Raw genomic sequence first — 23,882 nt, forward strand, 5'->3', positions numbered from 1 at the left:
GATGTGAGGCCTCCGGTCGCGGTGAGGCGGAGAACTAGGTCTTTCTCTGTGGTCTCCACAGGGGATTCAGACAACCCTTCTTCTTGGGAGATGCAAGACGAGCCTGCATTCAATTCACTGCAGGGATATCCGGCCTTACTTCGAGTCAGAGCATCTCGGTGTCCATTCCACTTGAGGCCACAAACTAAGGGTCCCTCTCACCTACCTGTAGCTGAGAGAAGCCTCCTCTTGAGGTGCTTGTGGAAAGTTGGTATTCCTCTTGAGTCGAAGCCAGGGACTAAGCTCTAATCTCGAGTTGATTTGGGTTCCACGGAGCGCTTTCGTGTTGCTACAGTGACCTCAGGATCCCTCTAGACTTGAGACAGTGATCTTGGGTTTTCTCTGGAGTGCCATCAAGGAAATCAAGGCTCCTTTCACGTTTGATGTGGAACACGGAATTGCTCTGCACGCAGTGCAGGGGAATCGGGTCTAATCTCGCGGCGAGGGGGAAGTCTCATGGTTTTTCTCGAGTTGCGTCCGGAACCTGGGGTATATTCTCGAGTTACGACGGGGAGGGCCCTTCCAAACACCTGTTTGTTCAGCGACGTCAGGACTCCTGTCTAGGTGCGAGGGACACCTCGGGATTCTCCTCGAGTCTTGGCATGGCAAATGGGACGCGTCTCCACGTGAAGCGGGAGACCCAGGGTCCCCGTCCATGTGGACAGGGACCCTGGAACTCCTAACCATTTTCAAGAGGAGTCAGGCATCGTCTCCTTTGGAAGCATTGATCTCCGCGGACCTCTCGAGTTTTCAAAGGATGTGAGGCCTCTTGTCACGATGGGGCGGAGGACCAGGTCTTTCTCTGTGGTCTCCACAGGGGATTCAGACATCCCTTCGTCTTGGGAGATGCAAGACGAGCCTGCATTCAATTCACTGCAGGGATATCCGGCCTTATTTCGAGTCAGAGCATCTCGGTGTCCATTCCACTTGAATTCACAAACTCAGGGTCCCTCTCATATACCTGTAGCTGAGAGAAGCCTCCTCTTGAGGTGCTTGTTGAAAGTTGGTATTCCTCTTGAGTCGAAGCCAGGGACTAAGCTCTCATCTCGAGTTGATTTGGGGTCCACGGAGCCCTTTCGTGTTGCTCCAGTGACCTCAGGATCCCTCTAGACTAGAGACAGTGACTTTGGGTTTTCTCTGGAGTGCCATCAAGGATATCAAGGCTCCTTTCACGTTTGATGTGGAACACGGAATTGCTCTGCACGCAGTGCAGGGGAATCGGGCCTCATCTCGCTGGGAGTGGGAAGTCTCATGGTTTTTCTCGAGGTGCGGCCGGAACCTGGGGTATATTCTCGAGTTACGACGGGGAGGGCCCTTCCAGACACCTGTTTGTTCAGCGACGTCAGGACTCCTGCCTAGGTGCGAGGGACACCTCGGGATGCTCCTCGAGTCTTGGCATGGCAATTGGGACGCGTCTCCAGGTGAGGCGGGAGAGCCCGGGTCCCTTTCCACGTGCCACAGGGATCCTGGGACTCCTATCCATTTTCAAGAGGAGTCAGGCATAGTCTCCTTTGGAAGCATTGATCTCCGCGGACCTCTCGAGTTTTCAAAGGATGTGAGGCCTCCGGTCGCGATGAGGCGAAGAACTAGGACTTTCTCTGTGGTCTCCACAGGGGATTAAGACATCCCTTCGTCTTGGGAGATGCAAGACGAGCCTGCATTCAATTCACTGCAGGGATATCCGGCCTTACTTCAAGTCAGAGCATCTCGGTGTCCATTCCACTTGAGGCCACAAACTCAGGGTTCCTCTCACATACCTATAGCTGAGAGAAGCCTCCTCTTGAGGTGCTTGTGGAAAGTTGGTATTCCTCTTGAGTTGAAGCCAGGGACTAAGCTCTCATCTCGAGTTGATTTGGGGTCCACGGAGCCCTTTCGTGTTGCTCCTGTGACCTCAGGATCCCTCTAGACTTGAGACAGTGATCTTGGGTTTTCTCTGGAGTGCCATCAAGGAAATCAAGGCTCCTTTCACGTTTGATGTGGAACACGGAATTGCTCTGCACGCAGTGCAGGGGAATCGGGCCTCATCTCGCGGCGAGGGGGAATTCTCATGGTTTTTCTCGAGTTGCGGCCGGAACCTGGGGTATATTCTCGAGTTACAATGGGGAGGGCCCTTCGGGACACGTGTTTGTTCAGCGACCTCAGGCCTCCTCCCTAGGTGCGAGGGACAACTCGGGATTCTCCTCGAATCTTGGCATTGCAATTGGGACGTGTCTCCACGTGAGGCGGGAGACCCAGGGTCCCTTTCCACGTGCCACAGGGATCCTGGGAATCCTATCCATTTTCAAGAGGAGTCAGGCATCGTCTCCTTTGGAAGCATTGATCTCCGCGGACCTCTCGAGTTTTCAAAGGATGTGAGGCCTCTGGTCGTGATGAGGCGGAGAATTAGGTCTTTCTCTGTCGTCTCCACATTGGATTCAGACATCCCTTCGTCTTGGGAGATGCAAGACGAGCCTGCATTCAATACACTACAGGGATATCCGGCCTTACTTCGAGTCAGAGCATCTCGGTGTCCATTCCACTTGAAGCCACAAACTCAGGGTCCCTCTCACATACCTGTAGCTGAGAGAAAGCTCCAATTGAGGTGCTTGTGGAAAGTTGGTATTCCTCTTGAGTCGAAGCCAGGGAATAAGTTCTCATCACGGGTTGATCTGGGGTCCACAGAGCCCTTTGGTGTTGCTCCAGTGACCTCAGGATCCCTCTAGACTTGAGACAGTGATCTTGGGTTTTCTCTGGAGTGCCATCAAGGAAATCAAGGCTCCTTTCACGTTTAATGTGGAACACGGAATTGCTCTGCACGCAGTGCAGGGGAATCGGACCTCATCTCGCGGCGAGGGGGAAGTCTCATGGTTTTTCTCGAGTTCTGGCCGGAAACTGGGGTATATTCTCGAGTTACGACGGGGAGGGCCCTTCCAGACACGTGTTTGTTCAGCGACATCAGGACTCCTGCCTAGGTGCGAGGGACACCTCGGGATTCTCCTCGAGTCTTGGCATGGCAATTGGGACGCGTCTCCACGTGAGGCGGGAGACCCAGTGTCCCTTTCAACGTGCCACAGGGATCCTGGGACTCCTATCTATTTTCAAGAGGAGTCGGGCATCGTCTCCTTTGGAAGCATTGATCTCGCGGACCTCTCATGTTTTCAAAGGATGTGAGGCCTCCGGTCGCGTTGAGGCGGCGGACTAGGTCTTTCTCTGTAGTCTCCACAGGGGATTCAGACATCCCTTCGTCTTGGGAGATGCAAGACGAGCCTGCATTCAATTCACTGCAGGGATATCCGGCCTTACTTCGAGTCAGAGCATCTCGGTGTCCATTCCACTTAAGGCCAGAAACTCAGGGTCCCTCTCACATACCTGTAGCTGAGAGAAGCCTCCTCTTGAGGTGCTTGTGGAAAGTTGGTATTCCTCTTGAGTCGAAGCCAAGGGCTACGCTCTCATCTCGAGTTGATTTGGGGTCCACGGAGCCATTTATTGTTGCTCCAGTGACCTCAGGATCCCCCTAGACTTGAGACAGTGATCTTGGGTTTTCTCTGGAGTGCCATCAAGGAAATCAAGGCTCCTTTCATTTTTGATGCGGAACGGAATTGCTCTGCACGCAGTGCAGGGGAATCGGGCCACATCTCGCGGCGATGGGTAAGTCTCATGGTTTTTCTCGAGTTGCGGCCGGAACCTGGGGTATATTCTCGAGTTACGACGGGGAGGGCCCTTCCAGACACGTGTTTGTTCAGCGACGTCAGGACTCCTGCCTAGGTGCGAGGGACACCTCGGGATTCTCCTCGAGTCTTGGCATGGCAATTGGGACGCGTCTCCACGTGAGGCGGGAGACCCAGGTTCCCGTTCCACGTGCCACAGGGATCCTGGGACTCCTATCCATTTTCAAGAGGAGTCAGGCATCGTCTCCTTTGGAAGCATTGATCTCTGCAGACCTCTCGAGTTTTCAAAGGATGTGAGGCCTCCGGTCGCGATGAGGCGGAGGACTAGGACTTTCTCTGTGGTCTCCACAGGGGATTCACACATCCCTTCATCTTGGGAGATGCAAGACGAGCCTGCATTCAATTCACTGCAGGGATATCCGGACTTACATCGAGTCAGAGCATTTCGGAGTCCATTGCACTTGAGGCCACAAACTCAGGGTCCGTCTCACATACGTGTAGCTGAGAGAAGCCTCCTCTTGAGGTGCTTGTGGAAAGTTGCTATTCCTCTTGAGTCTAAGCCAGGGACTAAGCTCTCATCTCGAGTTGATTTCGGGTCCACGGAGCACTTTCGTGTTGCTCCAGTGACCTCAGGATCCCTCTAGACTAGAGACAGTGATCTTGGGGTTTCTCTGGAGTGCCATCAAGGAAATCAAGGCTCCTTTCACGTTTGATGTGGAACACGGAATTGCTCTGCATGCATTGCAGGGTAATCGGGCCTCAACTCGCGGCGAGGGGGAAATCTCATGGTTTTTCTCGAGTTGCGGCCGGAACCTGGGGTATATTCTCGAGTTACGACGGGGAGGGCCCTTCCAGACACGTGTTTGTTCAGCAAAGTCAGGACTCCTGCCTAGGTGGGAGGGAAACCTCGGGATTCTCCTCGAGTTTTGGCATGGCAATTGGGACGCGTCTCCACGTTAGACGGGAGCCCCAGGGTCCCTTTCCACGTGTCACAGGGATCCTGGGACTCCTATCCATTTTCAAGAGGAGTCAGGCATCGTCTCCTTTGGAAGCATTGATCTCCGCGGACCTCTCGAGTTCTCAAAGGATGTGAGGCCTCCGGTCGCGACGAGGCGGAGGAATAGGTCTTTCTCTGTGGTCTCCACCGGGGATTCAGGCATCCCTTTGTCTTGGGAGATGCAAGACAAGCCTGCATTCAATTCACTGCAGGGATATCTGGCCTTACTTCGAGTCAGAGCATATCAGTGTCCATTCCACTTGAGGCCACAATCTCAGGGTCCCTCTCACATACCTGTAGCTGAGAGAAGCCTCCTCTTGACGTGCTCTTGGAAAGTTGGTATTCCTCTTGAGTCGAAGCCAGGGACTGAGCTCTCATCTCGAGTTGATTTGGGGTCCACGGAGCCCTTTCGTGTTGCTCCTGTGACCTCAGGATCCCTCTAGACTTGACACAGTGATCTTGGGTTTTCTCTGGAGTGCCATCAAGGAAATCAAGGCTCCTTTCACGTTTGATGTGGAACACGGAATTACTCTGCACGCATTGCAGGGGAATCGGGCCTCATGTCGCGGCGAGGGGAAGTCTCATGGTTTTTCTCGAGTTGCGGCCGGAACCTGGGGTATATTCTCGAGTTACGACGGGGAGGGCCCTTCCAGACACATGTTTGTTCAGTGACGTCAGGACTCCTGCCTAGGTGCGAGGGACACCTCGGGATTCTCCTCGAGTCTTGGCATGGCAATTGGGACGCGTCTCCACGTGAGGCGGGATACCCAGGGTCCCTTTCCACGTGCCACAGGGATCCTGGGACTCCTATCCATTTTCAAGAGGAGTCAGGCATTGTCTCCTTTGGAAGCATTGGTCTCCGCGGACCTCTCAAGTTTTCAATGGATGTGAGGCCTCCGGTCGCGATGAGGCGGAGAACTAGGTCTTTCTCTGTGGTCTCCACAGGGGTTTCAGACATGCCTTCGTCTTGGGAGATGAAAGACGAGCCTGCTTTCAATTCACTGCAGGAATATCCTGCCTTACTTCGAGTCAGAGCATCTCGGTGTCCATTCCACTTGAGGCCACAAACTCAGGGTCCCTCTCACATACCTGTAGCTGAGAGAAGCCTCCTCTTGAGGTGCTTGTGGAAAGTTGGTATTCCTCTTGAGTCGAAGCCAGGGACTAAGCTCTCATCTCGAGTTGATTTGGTGTCCACGGAGCATTTTTGTGTTGCTCCAGTGACCTCAGGATCCCTCTAGACTTGAGACAGTGATCTTGGGTTTTCTCTGGAGTGCCATCAAGGAAATCAAGGCTCCGTTCACGTTTGATGTGGAACACGGAATTGCTCTGCACGCAGTGCACGGAATCGGGCCTCATCTCGCGGCGAGGGGGAAGTCTCATGGTTTATCTCGAGTTGCGGCCGGAACCTGGGGTATATTCTCGAGTTACGACGGGGAGGGCCCTTCCAGACACGTGTTTGTTCAGCGACGTCAGGACTCCTGCCTAGGTTTCGAGGGACACCTCGGGATTTTCCTCGAGTCTTTGCATGGCAATTGGGACGCGTCTCCACGTGAAGCGGGAGACCCAGAATCCCCGTCCATGTGGACAGGGATCCTGGGACTCCTAACCATTTTCAAGAGGAGTCAGGCATCGTCTCCTTTGGAAGCATTGATCTCCGCAGACCTCTCGAGTTTTCAAAGGATGTGAGGCCTCCGGTCGCGGTGAGGCGGAGAACTAGGTCTTTCTCTGTGGTCTCCACAGGGGATTCAGACAACCCTTCTTCTTGGGAGATGCAAGACGAGCCTGCATTCAATTCACTGCAGGGATATCCGGCCTTACTTCGAGTCAGAGCATCTCGGTGTCCATTCCACTTGAGGCCACAAACTAAGGGTCCCTCTCACCTACCTGTAGCTGAGAGAAGCCTCCTCTTGAGGTGCTTGTGGAAAGTTGGTATTCCTCTTGAGTCGAAGCCAGGGACTAAGCTCTAATCTCGAGTTGATTTGGGTTCCACGGAGCGCTTTCGTGTTGCTACAGTGACCTCAGGATCCCTCTAGACTTGAGACAGTGATCTTGGGTTTTCTCTGGAGTGCCATCAAGGAAATCAAGGCTCCTTTCACGTTTGATGTGGAACACGGAATTGCTCTGCACGCAGTGCAGGGGAATCGGGTCTAATCTCGCGGCGAGGGGGAAGTCTCATGGTTTTTCTCGAGTTGCGTCCGGAACCTGGGGTATATTCTCGAGTTACGACGGGGAGGGCCCTTCCAAACACCTGTTTGTTCAGCGACGTCAGGACTCCTGTCTAGGTGCGAGGGACACCTCGGGATTCTCCTCGAGTCTTGGCATGGCAAATGGGACGCGTCTCCACGTGAAGCGGGAGACCCAGGGTCCCCGTCCATGTGGACAGGGACCCTGGAACTCCTAACCATTTTCAAGAGGAGTCAGGCATCGTCTCCTTTGGAAGCATTGATCTCCGCGGACCTCTCGAGTTTTCAAAGGATGTGAGGCCTCTGGTCACGATGGGGCGGAGGACCAGGTCTTTCTCTGTGGTCTCCACAGGGGATTCAGACATCCCTTCGTCTTGGGAGATGCAAGACGAGCCTGCATTCAATTCACTGCAGGGATATCCGGCCTTATTTCGAGTCAGAGCATCTCGGTGTCCATTCCACTTGAATTCACAAACTCAGGGTCCCTCTCATATACCTGTAGCTGAGAGAAGCCTCCTCTTGAGGTGCTTGTTGAAAGTTGGTATTCCTCTTGAGTCGAAGCCAGGGACTAAGCTCTCATCTCGAGTTGATTTGGGGTCCACGGAGCCCTTTCGTGTTGCTCCAGTGACCTCAGGATCCCTCTAGACTAGAGACAGTGACTTTGGGTTTTCTCTGGAGTGCCATCAAGGATATCAAGGCTCCTTTCACGTTTGATGTGGAACACGGAATTGCTCTGCACGCAGTGCAGGGGAATCGGGCCTCATCTCGCTGGGAGTGGGAAGTCTCATGGTTTTTCTCGAGGTGCGGCCGGAACCTGGGGTATATTCTCGAGTTACGACGGGGAGGGCCCTTCCAGACACCTGTTTGTTCAGCGACGTCAGGACTCCTGCCTAGGTGCGAGGGACACCTCGGGATGCTCCTCGAGTCTTGGCATGGCAATTGGGACGCGTCTCCAGGTGAGGCGGGAGAGCCCGGGTCCCTTTCCACGTGCCACAGGGATCCTGGGACTCCTATCCATTTTCAAGAGGAGTCAGGCATAGTCTCCTTTGGAAGCATTGATCTCCGCGGACCTCTCGAGTTTTCAAAGGATGTGAGGCCTCCGGTCGCGATGAGGCGAAGAACTAGGACTTTCTCTGTGGTCTCCACAGGGGATTAAGACATCCCTTCGTCTTGGGAGATGCAAGACGAGCCTGCATTCAATTCACTGCAGGGATATCCGGCCTTACTTCAAGTCAGAGCATCTCGGTGTCCATTCCACTTGAGGCCACAAACTCAGGGTTCCTCTCACATACCTATAGCTGAGAGAAGCCTCCTCTTGAGGTGCTTGTGGAAAGTTGGTATTCCTCTTGAGTTGAAGCCAGGGACTAAGCTCTCATCTCGAGTTGATTTGGGGTCCACGGAGCCCTTTCGTGTTGCTCCTGTGACCTCAGGATCCCTCTAGACTTGAGACAGTGATCTTGGGTTTTCTCTGGAGTGCCATCAAGGAAATCAAGGCTCCTTTCACGTTTGATGTGGAACACGGAATTGCTCTGCACGCAGTGCAGGGGAATCGGGCCTCATCTCGCGGCGAGGGGGAATTCTCATGGTTTTTCTCGAGTTGCGGCCGGAACCTGGGGTATATTCTCGAGTTACAATGGGGAGGGCCCTTCGAGACACGTGTTTGTTCAGCGACCTCAGGCCTCCTCCCTAGGTGCGAGGGACAACTCGGGATTCTCCTCGAATCTTGGCATTGCAATTGGGACGTGTCTCCACGTGAGGCGGGAGACCCAGGGTCCCTTTCCACGTGCCACAGGGATCCTGGGAATCCTATCCATTTTCAAGAGGAGTCAGGCATCGTCTCCTTTGGAAGCATTGATCTCCGCGGACCTCTCGAGTTTTCAAAGGATGTGAGGCCTCTGGTCGTGATGAGGCGGAGAATTAGGTCTTTCTCTGTCGTCTCCACATTGGATTCAGACATCCCTTCGTCTTGGGAGATGCAAGACGAGCCTGCATTCAATACACTACAGGGATATCCGGCCTTACTTCGAGTCAGAGCATCTCGGTGTCCATTCCACTTGAAGCCACAAACTCAGGGTCCCTCTCACATACCTGTAGCTGAGAGAAAGCTCCAATTGAGGTGCTTGTGGAAAGTTGGTATTCCTCTTGAGTCGAAGCCAGGGAATAAGTTCTCATCACGGGTTGATCTGGGGTCCACAGAGCCCTTTGGTGTTGCTCCAGTGACCTCAGGATCCCTCTAGACTTGAGACAGTGATCTTGGGTTTTCTCTGGAGTGCCATCAAGGAAATCAAGGCTCCTTTCACGTTTAATGTGGAACACGGAATTGCTCTGCACGCAGTGCAGGGGAATCGGACCTCATCTCGCGGCGAGGGGGAAGTCTCATGGTTTTTCTCGAGTTCTGGCCGGAACCTGGGGTATATTCTCGAGTTACGACGGGGAGGGCCCTTCCAGACACGTGTTTGTTCAGCGACATCAGGACTCCTGCCTAGGTGCGAGGGACACCTCGGGATTCTCCTCGAGTCTTGGCATGGCAATTCGGACGCGTCTCCACGTGAGGCGGGAGACCCAGTGTCCCTTTCAACGTGCCACAGGGATCCTGGGACTCCTATCTATTTTCAAGAGGAGTCGGGCATCGTCTCCTTTGGAAGCATTGATCTCGCGGACCTCTCATGTTTTCAAAGGATGTGAGGCCTCCGGTCGCGTTGAGGCGGAGGACTAGGTCTTTCTCTGTGGTCTCCACAGGGGATTCAGACATCCCTTCGTCTTGGGAGATGCAAGACGAGCCTGCATTCAATTCACTGCAGGGATATCCGGCCTTACTTCGAGTCAGAGCATCTCGGTGTCCATTCCACTTGAGGCCAGAAACTCAGGGTCCCTCTCACATACCTGTAGCTGAGAGAAGCCTCCTCTTGAGGTGCTTGTGGAAAGTTGGTATTCCTCTTGAGTCGAAGCCAAGGGCTAAGCTCTCATCTCGAGTTGATTTGGGGTCCACGGAGCCATTTCGTGTTGCTTCAGTGACCTCAGGATCCCTCTAGACTTGAGACAGTGATCTTGGGTTTTCTCTGGAGTGCCATCAAGGAAATCAAGGCTCCTTTCATTTTTGATGTGGAATACGGAATTGCTCTGCATGCAGGGCAGGGGAATCGGGCCACATCTCGCGGCGATGGGTAAGTCTCATGGTTTTTCTCGAGTTGCGGCCGGAACCTGGGGTATATTCTCGAGTTACGACGGGGAGGGCCCTTCCAGACACGTGTTTGTTCAGCGACGTCAGTACTCCTGCCTAGGTGCGAGGGACACCTCGGGATTCTCCTCGAGTCTTGGCATGGCAATTGGGACGCGTCTCCACGTGAGGCGGGAGACCCAGGTTCCCGTTCCACGTGCCACAGGGATCCTGGGACTCCTATCCATTTTCAAGAGGAGTCAGGCATCGTCTCCTTTGGAAGCATTGATCTCTGCAGACCTCTCGAGTTTTCAAAGGATGTGAGGCCTCCGGTCGCGATGAGGCGGAGGACTAGGTCTTTCTCTGTGGTCTCCACAGGGGATTCACACATCCCTTCATCTTGGGAGATGCAAGACGAGCCTGCATTCAATTCACTGCAGGGATATCCGGCCTTACATCGAGTCAGAGCATTTCGGAGTCCATTGCACTTGAGGCCACAAACTCAGGGTCCGTCTCACATACCTGTAGCTGAGAGAAGCCTCCTCTTGAGGTGCTTGTGGAAAGTTGCTATTCCTCTTGAGTCTAAGCCAGGGACTAAGCTCTCATCTCGAGTTGATTTGGGGTCCACGGAGCATTTTCGTGTTGCTCCAGTGACCTCAGGATCCCTCTAGACTAGAGACAGTGATCTTGGGGTTTCTCTGGAGTGCCATCAAGGAAATCAAGGCTCCTTTCACGTTTGATGTGGAACACGGAATTGCTCTGCATGCATTGCAGGGTAATCGGGCCTCAACTCGCGGCGAGGGGGAAATCTCATGGTTTTTCTCGAGTTGCGGCCGGCACCTGGGGTATATTTTCGAGTTACGACGGGGAGGGCCCTTCCAGACACGTGTTTGTTCAGCAAAGTCAGGACTCCTGCCTAGGTGGGAGGGAAACCTCGGGATTCTCCTCGAGTTTTGGCATGGCAATTGGGACGCGTCTCCACGTTAGGCGGGAGCCCCAGGTTCCCTTTCCACGTGTCACAGGGATCCTGGGACTCCTATCCATTTTCAAGAGGAGTCAGGCATCGTCTCCTTTGGAAGCATTGATCTCCGCGGACCTCTCGAGTTCTCAAAGGATGTGAGGCCTCCGGTCGCGACGAGGCGGAGGACTAGGTCTTTCTCTGTGGTCTCCACCGGGGATTCAGGCATCCCTTCGTCTTGGGAGATGCAAGACAAGCCTGCATTCAATTCACTGCAGGGATATCCGGCCTTACTTCGAGTCAGAGCATATCAGTGTCCATTCCACTTGAGGCCACAATCTCAGGGTCCCTCTCACATACCTGTAGCTGAGAGAAGCCTCCTCTTGACGTGCTCTTGGAAAGTTGGTATTCCTCTTGAGTCGAAGCCAGGGACTGAGCTCTCATCTCGAGTTGATTTGGGGTCCACGGAGCCCTTTCGTGTTGCTCCTGTGACCTCAGGATCCCTCTAGACTTGACACAGTGATCTTGGGTTTTCTCTGGAGTGCCATCAAGGAAATCAAGGCTCCTTTCACGTTTGATGTGGAACACGGAATTACTCTGCACGCATTGCAGGGGAATCGGGTCTCATGTCGCGGCCAGGGGAAGTCTCATGGTTTTTCTCGAGTTGCGGCCGGAACCTGGGGTATATTCTCGAGTTACGACGGGGAGGGCCCTTCCAGACACGTGTTTGTTCAGCGACGTCAGGACTCCTGCCTAGGTGCGAGGGACACCTCGGGATTCTCCTCGAGTCTTGGCATGGCAATTGGGACGCGTCTCCACGTGAGGCGGGATACCCAGGGTCCCTTTCCACGTGCCACAGGGATCCTGGGATTCCTATCCATTTTCAAGAGGAGTCAGGCATCGTCTCCTTTGGAAGCATTGATCTCCGTGCACTTCTCGAGTTTTCAAAGGATGTGAGGCATCCCGTCGCGTTGAGGCGGAGGACTAGGTCTTTCTCTGTGGTCTCCACAGGGGATTCAGACATCCCTTCGTCTTGGGAGATGCAAGACAAGCCTGCATTCAATTCACTGCAGGGATATCCGGCCTTACTTCGAGTCAGAGCATCTCGGTGTCCATTCCACTTGAGGCCACAAACTCAGGGTTCCTCTCACATACCTGTAGCTGAGAGAAGCCTCCTCTTGAGGTGCTTGTGAAAAGTTGGTATTCCTCTTGAGTTGAAGCCAGGGACTAAGCTCTCATCTCGAGTTGATTTGGGGTCCACGGAGCCCTTTCGTGTTGCTCCTGTGACCTCAGGATCCCTCTAGACTTGACACAGTGATCTTGGGTTTTCTCTGGAGTGCCATCAAGGAAATCAAGGCTCCGTTCACGTTTGATGTGGAACACGGAATTGCTCTGCACGCAGTGCACGGAATCGGGCCTCATCTCGCGGCGAGGGGGAAGTCTCATGGTTTATCTCGAGTTGCGGCCGGAACCTGGGGTATATTCTCGAGTTACGACGGGGAGGGCCCTTCCAGACACGTGTTTGTTCAGCGACGTCAGGACTCCTGCCTAGGTGCGAGGGACACCTCGGGGTTTTCCTCGCATCTTTGCATGGCAATTGGGACGCGTCTCCACGTGAAGCGGGAGACCCAGAATCCCCGTCCATGTGGACAGGGATCCTGGGACTCCTAACCATTTTCAAGACGAGTCAGGCATCGTCTCCTTTGGAAGCATTGATCTCCGCAGACCTCTCGAGTTTTCAAAGGATGTGAGGCCTCCGGTCGCGGTGAGGCGGAGAACTAGGTCTTTCTCTGTGGTCTCCACAGGGGATTCAGACAACCCTTCTTCTTGGGAGATGCAAGACGAGCCTGCATTCAATTCACTGCAGGGATATCCGGCCTTACTTCGAGTCAGAGCATCTCGGTGTCCATTCCACTTGAGGCCACAAACTAAGGGTCCCTCTCACCTACCTGTAGCTGAGAGAAGCCTCCTCTTGAGGTGCTTGTGGAAAGTTGGTATTCCTCTTGAGTCGAAGCCAGGGACTAAGCTCTAATCTCGAGTTGATTTGGGTTCCACGGAGCGCTTTCGTGTTGCTACAGTGACCTCAGGATCCCTCTAGACTTGAGACAGTGATCTTGGGTTTTCTCTGGAGTGCCATCAAGGAAATCAAGGCTCCTTTCACGTTTGATGTGGAACACGGAATTGCTCTGCACGCAGTGCAGGGGAATCGGGTCTAATCTCGCGGCGAGGGGGAAGTCTCATGGTTTTTCTCGAGTTGCGTCCGGAACCTGGGGTATATTCTCGAGTTACGACGGGGAGGGCCCTTCCAAACACCTGTTTGTTCAGCGACGTCAGGACTCCTGTCTAGGTGCGAGGGACACCTCGGGATTCTCCTCGAGTCTTGGCATGGCAAATGGGACGCGTCTCCACGTGAAGCGGGAGACCCAGGGTCCCCGTCCATGTGGACAGGGACCCTGGAACTCCTAACCATTTTCAAGAGGAGTCAGGCATCGTCTCCTTTGGAAGCATTGATCTCCGCGGACCTCTCGAGTTTTCAAAGGATGTGAGGCCTCTGGTCACGATGGGGCGGAGGACCAGGTCTTTCTCTGTGGTCTCCACAGGGGATTCAGACATCCCTTCGTCTTGGGAGATGCAAGACGAGCCTGCATTCAATTCACTGCAGGGATATCCGGCCTTATTTCGAGTCAGAGCATCTCGGTGTCCATTCCACTTGAATTCACAAACTCAGGGTCCCTCTCATATACCTGTAGCTGAGAGAAGCCTCCTCTTGAGGTGCTTGTTGAAAGTTGGTATTCCTCTTGAGTCGAAGCCAGGGACTAAGCTCTCATCTCGAGTTGATTTGGGGTCCACGGAGCCCTTTCGTGTTGCTCCAGTGACCTCAGGATCCCTCTAGACTAGAGACAGTGACTTTGGGTTTTCTCTGGAGTGCCATCAAGGATATCAAGGCTCCTTTCACGTTTGATGTGGAACACGGAATTGCTCTGCACGCAGTGCAGGGGAATCGGGCCTCATCTCGCTGGGAGTGGGAAGTCTCATGGTTTTTCTCGAGGTGCGGCCGGAACCTGGGGTATATTCTCGAGTTACGACGGGGAGGGCCCTTCCAGACACCTGTTTGTTCAGCGACGTCAGGACTCCTGCCTAGGTGCGAGGGACACCTCGGGATGCTCCTCGAGTCTTGGCATGGCAATTGGGACGCGTCTCCAGGTGAGGCGGGAGAGCCCGGGTCCCTTTCCACGTGCCACAGGGATCCTGGGACTCCTATCCATTTTCAAGAGGAGTCAGGCATAGTCTCCTTTGGAAGCATTGATCTCCGCGGACCTCTCGAGTTTTCAAAGGATGTGAGGCCTCCGGTCGCGATGAGGCGAAGAACTAGGACTTTCTCTGTGGTCTCCACAGGGGATTAAGACATCCCTTCGTCTTGGGAGATGCAAGACGAGCCTGCATTCAATTCACTGCAGGGATATCCGGCCTTACTTCAAGTCAGAGCATCTCGGTGTCCATTCCACTTGAGGCCACAAACTCAGGGTTCCTCTCACATACCTATAGCTGAGAGAAGCCTCCTCTTGAGGTGCTTGTGGAAAGTTGGTATTCCTCTTGAGTTGAAGCCAGGGACTAAGCTCTCATCTCGAGTTGATTTGGGGTCCACGGAGCCCTTTCGTGTTGCTCCTGTGACCTCAGGATCCCTCTAGACTTGAGACAGTGATCTTGGGTTTTCTCTGGAGTGCCATCAAGGAAATCAAGGCTCCTTTCACGTTTGATGTGGAACACGGAATTGCTCTGCACGCAGTGCAGGGGAATCGGGCCTCATCTCGCGGCGAGGGGGAATTCTCATGGTTTTTCTCGAGTTGCGGCCGGAACCTGGGGTATATTCTCGAGTTACAATGGGGAGGGCCCTTCGAGACACGTGTTTGTTCAGCGACCTCAGGCCTCCTCCCTAGGTGCGAGGGACAACTCGGGATTCTCCTCGAATCTTGGCATTGCAATTGGGACGTGTCTCCACGTGAGGCGGGAGACCCAGGGTCCCTTTCCACGTGCCACAGGGATCCTGGGAATCCTATCCATTTTCAAGAGGAGTCAGGCATCGTCTCCTTTGGAAGCATTGATCTCCGCGGACCTCTCGAGTTTTCAAAGGATGTGAGGCCTCTGGTCGTGATGAGGCGGAGAATTAGGTCTTTCTCTGTCGTCTCCACATTGGATTCAGACATCCCTTCGTCTTGGGAGATGCAAGACGAGCCTGCATTCAATACACTACAGGGATATCCGGCCTTACTTCGAGTCAGAGCATCTCGGTGTCCATTCCACTTGAAGCCACAAACTCAGGGTCCCTCTCACATACCTGTAGCTGAGAGAAAGCTCCAATTGAGGTGCTTGTGGAAAGTTGGTATTCCTCTTGAGTCGAAGCCAGGGAATAAGTTCTCATCACGGGTTGATCTGGGGTCCACAGAGCCCTTTGGTGTTGCTCCAGTGACCTCAGGATCCCTCTAGACTTGAGACAGTGATCTTGGGTTTTCTCTGGAGTGCCATCAAGGAAATCAAGGCTCCTTTCACGTTTAATGTGGAACACGGAATTGCTCTGCACGCAGTGCAGGGGAATCGGACCTCATCTCGCGGCGAGGGGGAAGTCTCATGGTTTTTCTCGAGTTCTGGCCGGAACCTGGGGTATATTCTCGAGTTACGACGGGGAGGGCCCTTCCAGACACGTGTTTGTTCAGCGACATCAGGACTCCTGCCTAGGTGCGAGGGACACCTCGGGATTCTCCTCGAGTCTTGGCATGGCAATTCGGACGCGTCTCCACGTGAGGCGGGAGACCCAGTGTCCCTTTCAACGTGCCACAGGGATCCTGGGACTCCTATCTATTTTCAAGAGGAGTCGGGCATCGTCTCCTTTGGAAGCATTGATCTCGCGGACCTCTCATGTTTTCAAAGGATGTGAGGCCTCCGGTCGCGTTGAGGCGGAGGACTAGGTCTTTCTCTGTGGTCTCCACAGGGGATTCAGACATCCCTTCGTCTTGGGAGATGCAAGACGAGCCTGCATTCAATTCACTGCAGGGATATCCGGCCTTACTTCGAGTCAGAGCATCTCGGTGTCCATTCCACTTGAGGCCAGAAACTCAGGGTCCCTCTCACATACCTGTAGCTGAGAGAAGCCTCCTCTTGAGGTGCTTGTGGAAAGTTGGTATTCCTCTTGAGTCGAAGCCAAGGGCTAAGCTCTCATCTCGAGTTGATTTGGGGTCCACGGAGCCATTTCGTGTTGCTTCAGTGACCTCAGGATCCCTCTAGACTTGAGACAGTGATCTTGGGTTTTCTCTGGAGTGCCATCAAGGAAATCAAGGCTCCTTTCATTTTTGATGTGGAATACGGAATTGCTCTGCATGCAGGGCAGGGGAATCGGGCCACATCTCGCGGCGATGGGTAAGTCTCATGGTTTTTCTCGAGTTGCGGCCGGAACCTGGGGTATATTCTCGAGTTACGACGGGGAGGGCCCTTCCAGACACGTGTTTGTTCAGCGACGTCAGTACTCCTGCCTAGGTGCGAGGGACACCTCGGGATTCTCCTCGAGTCTTGGCATGGCAATTGGGACGCGTCTCCACGTGAGGCGGGAGACCCAGGTTCCCGTTCCACGTGCCACAGGGATCCTGGGACTCCTATCCATTTTCAAGAGGAGTCAGGCATCGTCTCCTTTGGAAGCATTGATCTCTGCAGACCTCTCGAGTTTTCAAAGGATGTGAGGCCTCCGGTCGCGATGAGGCGGTGGACTAGGTCTTTCTCTGTGGTCTCCACAGGGGATTCACACATCCCTTCATCTTGGGAGATGCAAGACGAGCCTGCATTCAATTCACTGCAGGGATATCCGGCCTTACATCGAGTCAGAGCATTTCGGAGTCCATTGCACTTGAGGCCACAAACTCAGGGTCCGTCTCACATACCTGTAGCTGAGAGAAGCCTCCTCTTGAGGTGCTTGTGGAAAGTTGCTATTCCTCTTGAGTCTAAGCCAGGGACTAAGCTCTCATCTCGAGTTGATTTGGGGTCCACGGAGCATTTTCGTGTTGCTCCAGTGACCTCAGGATCCCTCTAGACTAGAGACAGTGATCTTGGGGTTTCTCTGGAGTGCCATCAAGGAAATCAAGGCTCCTTTCACGTTTGATGTGGAACACGGAATTGCTCTGCATGCATTGCAGGGTAATCGGGCCTCAACTCGCGGCGAGGGGGAAATCTCATGGTTTTTCTCGAGTTGCGGCCGGCACCTGGGGTATATTTTCGAGTTACGACGGGGAGGGCCCTTCCAGACACGTGTTTGTTCAGCAAAGTCAGGACTCCTGCCTAGGTGGGAGGGAAACCTCGGGATTCTCCTCGAGTTTTGGCATGGCAATTGGGACGCGTCTCCACGTTAGGCGGGAGCCCCAGGTTCCCTTTCCACGTGTCACAGGGATCCTGGGACTCCTATCCATTTTCAAGAGGAGTCAGGCATCGTCTCCTTTGGAAGCATTGATCTCCGCGGACCTCTCGAGTTCTCAAAGGATGTGAGGCCTCCGGTCGCGACGAGGCGGAGGACTAGGTCTTTCTCTGTGGTCTCCACCGGGGATTCAGGCATCCCTTCGTCTTGGGAGATGCAAGACAAGCCTGCATTCAATTCACTGCAGGGATATCCGGCCTTACTTCGAGTCAGAGCATATCAGTGTCCATTCCACTTGAGGCCACAATCTCAGGGTCCCTCTCACATACCTGTAGCTGAGAGAAGCCTCCTCTTGACGTGCTCTTGGAAAGTTGGTATTCCTCTTGAGTCGAAGCCAGGGACTGAGCTCTCATCTCGAGTTGATTTGGGGTCCACGGAGCCCTTTCGTGTTGCTCCTGTGACCTCAGGATCCCTCTAGACTTGACACAGTGATCTTGGGTTTTCTCTGGAGTGCCATCAAGGAAATCAAGGCTCCTTTCACGTTTGATGTGGAACACGGAATTACTCTGCACGCATTGCAGGGGAATCGGGTCTCATGTCGCGGCGAGGGGAAGTCTCATGGTTTTTCTCGAGTTGCGGCCGGAACCTGGGGTATATTCTCGAGTTACGACGGGGAGGGCCCTTCCAGACACGTGTTTGTTCAGCGACGTCAGGACTCCTGCCTAGGTGCGAGGGACACCTCGGGATTCTCCTCGAGTCTTGGCATGGCAATTGGGACGCGTCTCCACGTGAGGCGGGATACCCAGGGTCCCTTTCCACGTGCCACAGGGATCCTGGGATTCCTATCCATTTTCAAGAGGAGTCAGGCATCGTCTCCTTTGGAAGCATTGATCTCCGTGCACTTCTCGAGTTTTCAAAGGATGTGAGGCATCCCGTCGCGTTGAGGCGGAGGACTAGGTCTTTCTCTATGGTCTCCACAGGGGATTCAGACATCCCTTCGTCTTGGGAGATGCAAGACAAGCCTGCATTCAATTCACTGCAGGGATATCCGGCCTTACTTCGAGTCAGAGCATCTCGGTGTCCATTCCACTTGAGGCCACAAACTCAGGGTTCCTCTCACATACCTGTAGCTGAGAGAAGCCTCCTCTTGAGGTGCTTGTGAAAAGTTGGTATTCCTCTTGAGTTGAAGCCAGGGACTAAGCTCTCATCTCGAGTTGATTTGGGGTCCACGGAGCCCTTTCGTGTTGCTCCTGTGACCTCAGGATACCTCTAGATTTGAGACAGTGATCTTGGGTTTTCTCTGGAGTGCCATTAAGGAAATCAAGGCTCCTTTCACGTTTGATGTGGAACACGGAATTGCTCTGCACGCAGTGCAGGGGAATCGGGCCTCATCTCGCGGCGAGGGGGAAGTCTCATGGTTTTTCTCGAGTTGCGGCTGGAACCTGGGGTATATTCTCGAGTTACAACGGGGAGGGCCCTTCGAGACACGTGTTTGTTCAGCGACCTCAGGACTCCTGCCTAGGTGCGAGGGACAACTCGGGATTCTCCTCGAATCTTGGCATTGCAATTGGGACGTGTCTCCACGTGAGGCGGGAGACCCAGGGTCCCTTTCCACGTGCCACAGGGATCCTGGGAATCCTATCCATTTTCAAGAGGAGTCAGGTATCGTCTCCTTTGGAAGCATTGATCTCCGCGGACCTCTCGAGTTTTCAAAGGATGTGAGGCCTCTGGTCGTTATGAGGCGGAGAATTAGGTCTTTCTCTGTCGTCTCCACATTGGATTCAGACATCCCTTCCTCTTGGGAGATGCAAGACGAGCCTGCATTCAATACACTACAGGGATATCCGGCCTTTCTTCGAGTCAGAGCATCTCGGTGTCCATTCCACTTGAAGCCACAAACTCAGGGTCCCTCTCACATACCTGCAGCTGAGAGAAAGCTCCAATTGAGGTGCTTGTGGAAAGTTGGTATTCCTCTTGAGTCGAAGCCAGGGAATAAGTTCTCACCACGGGTTGATTTGGGGTCCACGGAGCCCTTTGGTGTTGCTCCAGTGACCTCAGGATCCCTCTAGACTTGAGACAGTGATCTTGGGTTTTCTCTGGAGTGCCATCAAGGAAATCAAGGCTCCTTTCACGTTTAATGTGGAACACGGAATTGCTCTGCACGCAGTGCAGGGGAATCGGACCTCATCTCGCGGCGAGGGGGAAGTCTCATGGTTTTTCTCGAGTTCTGGCCGGAAACTGGGGTATATTCTCGAGTTACGACGGGGAGGGCCCTTCCAGACACGTGTTTGTTCAGCGACATCAGGACTCCTGCCTAGGTGCGAGGGACACCTCGGGATTCTCCTCGAGTCTTGGCATGGCAATTGGGACGCGTCTCCACGTGAGGCGGGAGACCCAGTGTCCCTTTCAACGTGCCACAGGGATCCTGGGACTCCTATCTATTTTCAAGAGGAGTCGGGCATCGTCTCCTTTGGAAGCATTGATCTCGCGGACCTCTCATGTTTTCAAAGGATGTGAGGCCTCCGGTCGCGTTGAGGCGGCGGACTAGGTCTTTCTCTGTAGTCTCCACAGGGGATTCAGACATCCCTTCGTCTTGGGAGATGCAAGACGAGCCTGCATTCAATTCACTGCAGGGATATCCGGCCTTACTTCGAGTCAGAGCATCTCGGTGTCCATTCCACTTAAGGCCAGAAACTCAGGGTCCCTCTCACATACCTGTAGCTGAGAGAAGCCTCCTCTTGAGGTGCTTGTGGAAAGTTGGTATTCCTCTTGAGTCGAAGCCAAGGGCTACGCTCTCATCTCGAGTTGATTTGGGGTCCACGGAGCCATTTCGTGTTGCTCCAGTGACCTCAGGATCCCCCTAGACTTGAGACAGTGATCTTGGGTTTTCTCTGGAGTGCCATCAAGGAAATCAAGGCTCCTTTCATTTTTCATGCGGAACGGAATTGCTCTGCACGCAGTGCAGGGGAATCGGGCCACATCTCGCGGCGATGGGTAAGTCTCATGGTTTTTCTCGAGTTGCGGCCGGAACCTGGGGTATATTCTCGAGTTACGACGGGGAGGGCCCTTCCAGACACGTGTTTGTTCAGCGACGTCAGGACTCCTGCCTAGGTGCGAGGGACACCTCGGGATTCTCCTCGAGTCTTGGCATGGCAATTGGGACGCGTCTCCACGTGAGGCGGGAGACCCAGGTTCCCGTTCCACGTGCCACAGGGATCCTGGGACTCCTATCCATTTTCAAGAGGAGTCAGGCATCGTCTCCTTTGGAAGCATTGATCTCTGCAGACCTCTCGAGTTTTCAAAGGATGTGAGGCCTCCGGTCGCGATGAGGCGGAGGACTAGGACTTTCTCTGTGGTCTCCACAGGGGATTCACACATCCCTTCATCTTGGGAGATGCAAGACGAGCCTGCATTCAATTCACTGCAGGGATATCCGGACTTACATCGAGTCAGAGCATTTCGGAGTCCATTGCACTTGAGGCCACAAACTCAGGGTCCGTCTCACATACCTGTAGCTGAGAGAAGCCTCCTCTTGAGGTGCTTGTGGAAAGTTGCTATTCCTCTTGAGTCTAAGCCAGGGACTAAGCTCTCATCTCGAGTTGATTTCGGGTCCACGGAGCACTTTCGTGTTGCTCCAGTGACCTCAGGATCCCTCTAGACTAGAGACAGTGATCTTGGGGTTTCTCTGGAGTGCCATCAAGGAAATCAAGGCTCCTTTCACGTTTGATGTGGAACACGGAATTGCTCTGCATGCATTGCAGGGTAATCGGGCCTCAACTCGCGGCGAGGGGGAAATCTCATGGTTTTTCTCGAGTTGCGGCCGGAACCTGGGGTATATTTTCGAGTTACGACGGGGAGGGCCCTTCCAGACACGTGTTTGTTCAGCAAAGTCAGGACTCCTGCCTAGGTGGGAGGGAAACCTCGGGATTCTCCTCGAGTTTTGGCATGGCAATTGGGACGCGTCTCCACGTTAGGCGGGAGCCCCAGGGTCCCTTTCCACGTGTCACAGGGATCCTGGGACTCCTATCCATTTTCAAGAGGAGTCAGGCATCGTCTCCTTTGGAAGCATTGATCTCCGCGGACCTCTCGAGTTCTCAAAGGATGTGAGGCCTCCGGTCGCGACGAGGCGGAGGAATAGGTCTTTCTCTGTGGTCTCCACCGGGGATTCAGGCATCCCTTCGTCTTGGGAGATGCAAGACAAGCCTGCATTCAATTCACTGCAGGGATATCCGGCCTTACTTCGAGTCAGAGCATATCAGTGTCCATTCCACTTGAGGCCACAATCTCAGGGTCCCTCTCACATACCTGTAGCTGAGAGAAGCCTCCTCTTGACGTGCTCTTGGAAAGTTGGTATTCCTCTTGAGTCGAAGCCAGGGACTGAGCTCTCATCTCGAGTTGATTTGGGGTCCACGGAGCCCTTTCGTGTTGCTCCTGTGACCTCAGGATCCCTCTAGACTTGACACAGTGATCTTGGGTTTTCTCTGGAGTGCCATCAAGGAAATCAAGGCTCCTTTCACGTTTGATGTGGAACACGGAATTACTCTGCACGCATTGCAGTGGAATCGGGCCTCATGTCGCGGCGAGGGGAAGTCTCATGGTTTTTCTCGAGTTGCGGCCGGAACCTGGGGTATATTCTCGAGTTACGACGGGGAGGGCCCTTCCAGACACATGTTTGTTCGGTGACGTCAGGACTCCTGCCTAGGTGCGAGGGACACCTCGGGATTCTCCTCGAGTCTTGGCATGGCAATTGGGACGCGTCTCCACGTGAGGCGGGATACCCAGGGTCCCTTTCCACGTGCCACAGGGATCCTGGGACTCCTATCCATTTTCAAGAGGAGTCAGGCATTGTCTCCTTTGGAAGCATTGGTCTCCGCGGACCTCTCAAGTTTTCAATGGATGTGAGGCCTCCGGTCGCGATGAGGCGGAGAACTAGGTCTTTCTCTGTGGTCTCCACAGGGGTTTCAGACATGCCTTCGTCTTGGGAGATGAAAGACGAGCCTGCTTTCAATTCACTGCAGGAATATCCTGCCTTACTTCGAGTCAGAGCATCTCGGTGTCCATTCCACTTGAGGCCACAAACTCAGGGTCCCTCTCACATACCTGTAGCTGAGAGAAGCCTCCTCTTGAGGTGCTTGTGGAAAGTTGGTATTCCTCTTGAGTCGAAGCCAGGGACTAAGCTCTCATCTCGAGTTGATTTGGTGTCCACGGAGCATTTTTGTGTTGCTCCAGTGACCTCAGGATCCCTCTAGACTTGAGACAGTGATCTTGGGTTTTCTCTGGAGTGCCATCAAGGAAATCAAGGCTCCTTTTAAGTTTGATGTGGAACACGGAATTGCTCTGCACGCAGTGCACGGAATCGGGCCTCATCTCGGGGCGAGGGGGAAGTCTCATGGTTTTTCTCGAGTAGCGGACGGACCCTGGGGTATATTCTCGAGTTACGACGGGAGGGCCCTTCCAGACACGTGTTTGTTCAGCGACGCCAGGACTCGGGCCTAGGTGAGCGGGACACCTCGGGATTCTCCTCGAGTCTTGGCATGGCAATTGGGACGCGTCTCCACGTGAGGCGGGAGACCCAGGGTCCCTTTCCACGTGCCACAGGGATCCTGGGACTCCTATCCATTTTCAAGAGGAGTCAGGCATCGTCTCCTTTGGAAGCATTGATCTCCGCGGACCTCTCGAATTTTCAAAGGATGTGAGGCCTCCGGTGCGATGAGGCGGAGAACTAGGTCTTTCTCTGTGGGCTCCACAGGGGATTCAGACAACCCTTCGTCTTGGGAGAGCAAGACGAGCCTGCATTCAACTCACTGCAGGGATATCCGGCCTTACTTCGAGTCAGAGCATCTCGGTGTCCATTCCACTTGAGGCCACAAACTCAGGGTCCCTCTGACATACCTGTAGCTGAGAGAAGCCTCCTCTTGTGGTGCTTGTGGAAAGTTGGTATTCCTCTTGAGACGAAGCCAGGGACTAAGCTCTCATCTCGAGTTGATTTGGGGTCCACGGAGCCCTTTCGTGTTGCTACAGTGATCTCAGGATCCCTCTAGCCTTGAGACAGTGATCTTGGGTTTTCTCTGGAGTGCCATCAAGGAAATCAAGGCTCCTTTCACGTTTGATGTGGAACACGGAATTGCTCTGCATGCATTGCAGGGGAATCGGGCCTCATCTCGCGGCGAGGGGGAAGTCTCATGGTTTTTCTCGAGTTGCGGCCGGAACCTGGGGTATATTCTCGAGTTACGACGGGGTGGGCCCTTCCAGACACGTGTTTGTTCAGCGACGTCAGGACTCCTGCCTAGGTGCGAGGGACACCTCGGGATTCTCCTCAAGTCTTGGCATGGCAATTGGGACGCGTCTCCACGTGAGGCGGGAGACCCATGGTCCCTTTCCACGTACCTCAGGGATCCTGGGACTCCTCTCCATTTTCAAGAGGAGTCAGGCATCGTCTCCTTTGGAAGTATTGATCTACGCAGACCTTTCGATTTTTCAAAGAATATGAGGCCTCCGGTTGCGTTG

The sequence above is a fragment of the Dama dama genome, chromosome 13, assembly GCF_033118175.1.
Source record: "Dama dama isolate Ldn47 chromosome 13, ASM3311817v1, whole genome shotgun sequence".
Lineage (NCBI taxonomy): Eukaryota > Metazoa > Chordata > Mammalia > Artiodactyla > Cervidae > Dama > Dama dama.